The sequence below is a fragment of the Quercus lobata genome, chromosome 10 (genome assembly GCF_001633185.2).
Source record: "Quercus lobata isolate SW786 chromosome 10, ValleyOak3.0 Primary Assembly, whole genome shotgun sequence".
NCBI classification, from domain to species: Eukaryota; Viridiplantae; Streptophyta; class Magnoliopsida; order Fagales; family Fagaceae; genus Quercus; species Quercus lobata.
This window is the reverse complement of record NC_044913.1, coordinates 47433712-47436760: the sequence shown is the minus strand read 5'-3', so window position 1 is coordinate 47436760 and position 3049 is coordinate 47433712.

The following is a 3049-nucleotide window of genomic DNA, read 5'->3' as shown; positions in this document are numbered from 1 at the left end:
ATATTTACAAAGATTTTCTTGTCAATCTCTTAACAATGATTTCCCTAAAAAAGAAATTAGTGGAGCATTGCATTGATTTAATCCTGATTAGTTTAAAGAATACAAAATATTGGTTGGAACATATCATAAAAAAAGATGATGCATTTTTTTTTTACATTGTTACTTATTTAGGCAAAATTTTGGCAATTGATGATTACTTAATTGTGTGTATTAAAAAAGATGTAACTGATAGCATTAATAATGAAGCTATCATATAACAATTTCAAATATGAAAAACTTGTAGAAGGAAATTTTAAAACTTTATATGTTTCAGATTTTTTTTTATGTTAATATATTCAAGTTGTATTTATATTAAATTTTGTTTAATTTAAGTTCTTAATAACCACCTTGAAAAAATTCATAGAGCCAAAAATCTACCTCTCTTGGGCATTAGAAACCCATTCCTTTGGATTTCGACAAGTTGCATAGATGAATTCACCTGGTTTCTTTCAATTCTAAACCCCTAAGGGCTACAATTCATAAAGATACACATTTGATTCATGAGTATAATCGATGCATATCTATGATCCGATACTTTTGTCACTTGATTTGATATGTATTGTACTATATTGATAACTATGAGTTTTTTTTTTAATTAATTAATTTATATTTATTGGATGATTTTTTTTTTGATAACAATGCATAACCCTTTTACTTCTAAGATCCTGTTAATTACTTAATTTTTTATAATTCGATAGTAGGAGGAGGAGGATTTAAACCCAAGACGTTTTTGTTAAAAACATTATGAGGTGTTATTTGAGTTACAAAACTCTTGACAGTTAACTAATTTATTTAATTCCACCTTAATCCAATGTATTAAAAAACTCACAAGCTTATTTGACCAATCATATATCCAATTGGGTTGGAACTGGGAAATTATTTTGTGTATCCTTATTTGTTATAGATTTGATATCCAACCAAAATTGAGAATTTCAATTCACATGTTCCTATGTGTCCAGATGTGCTGAAAATTTCCACATTAGCCAATTGATTCACTTGAAGACAAATTTGTGTCGGCTTGTTACATTTTTTTTTTTTTTTTTTGAAATTGACTATTTAAAAAGTTTTACATAAAAAAGTGCCATTTTAAAACGAGATGCCAAACGTGCACTTAATCATTTTGGCTTATATATTATTTGACTACCAATACTCTTAACACCATGTGAGAACTTATTCTGTTTGATATTGTTTGGCATATACCTGTTGTTGGCAAGAATAAGATACAGTGTTTAGATGGCGCAATCATTTAGCAGAAAATATTTTCAATTTATCATTCATAGATTAATATTCCCCTTTGTAATTTACTAAATTTTGATGGAGAAGAACTCAAGAACCATCAAGAATGAGGAGCAGCCGACAAATGAAATTTGAAACCACTCTGCAATATTATTGGAGACTTCCAAGCTTTTACTTCAATTTTGGATTTTGATATATTTCTTTTTCAATATTTAAGGTTCAGTGTTTGGTGCCTACGTGTCTTACACTTCATTTCTCTGTTTAAAATTTGGGTGGTTAGTTTTTTGTTTTGTTTATAGAGTCGGCTGTCAGTCTATTCCCTCTTCTCTTTAACCCAACTCTTTAATTAATTAAACCTCATTATGCCCTTTTTTTTGTTTTTTTATCATTATTTATTTTTATTGATAGGATTTCAAATGAATAGTGACACCATGAAAGTCGATTTTTATCTTCAGGTTGATATAAGTTATTTTATAGTACAACAAAATGTCACAATATTTTTATAATAGTTGAGATGACCATCTGCCATAAATCAAAACAAAAATATGTTATAAAATTGTTATAATATTCTATTATGTTCCTACAAGTTTTTCTTTAAAAACACACTTCTGGTTAGGTTTTTATAAAATAGTATTTGATATTCAAAGGATAAAAAAAATGTTGGGCCTTACCCTATGCCAATTGCAAAATTGACTTCATGCATAAGAAAACAGTTTCTCTTGGACTTCAATCACAAATTTAATTATTAATAGTATCATTACTATTATATATTATTATTATTATTATTATTATTATGACAAAAATTTAATCACCAAGAGCTAGGATGGAGTCAAGATTGGCTACACATCAAACCTATCAAAAAAAAGATTGGGCTAGATAGATGAGGTTGGGGACCATTTCTAAATTTAACTAGTACGATAAGAATAATAAATTATTAAAGACACCAATAGTCCTAGTTTGATTATTCTTCCCACTCGCATAGTTTAATGCTGTTTCACATGACATAATAATTAAACAAAAAACTTTACTTGCCATTACAACTAATTCAAGCGAAAGATACAGCCAACCTGAAAAAAAGAAAGACAACTCTGAAATTAATTAATAAGCAGAATGAATGAGTAAAATAAAGTGGAAATAAAGAATAAATCTAAGGGACAAACCAAACTTCACCTCCAATTTCACAACATACTTAATGAACGGACTATAAACAATAGTTACTTTCTACCAACAAATTTTTACCTGGATCTATTTTTTTTTTAGAAGTATTACTTCTACAACATTTTCACAACAAATATTAGGTAGTAAGTTGTTATTACCTTATTAGTTATAACTATTTAGAATTTGTTGCGAGAGTATTGTGGATGTAATATTTTTTTTTTTTACCATTCACAATAAGTAATGCTACAAACATAGGCAAGTTTTTATGGATTTTTGTAGATCTAGAATAAGTTTTTATGGATTCTTATAGATCTAGAATATTAATGCTGGTAAATGAAAAAATAAATAAAATTAAAAGACAAAACCAATTGCACACCAAATTTCACAATTTGTTAACTTCTACAAGTACTATTTTTTTTAGAAGTGTTACTTCTACAACATTTTCACAACAAATATTAGGTAGTAAGTTGTTATTATTTTATTGGTTCTAACTACTTGGAACTTGTTGTGAAAGTGTTGTGAATATAGTAAATTTTTTTTTTTTTTTTGCCATTCATAATAAGTAATGCTACAAACATGGAAAGTTTTTATGGATTCTTATAGATCTAGAATAAGT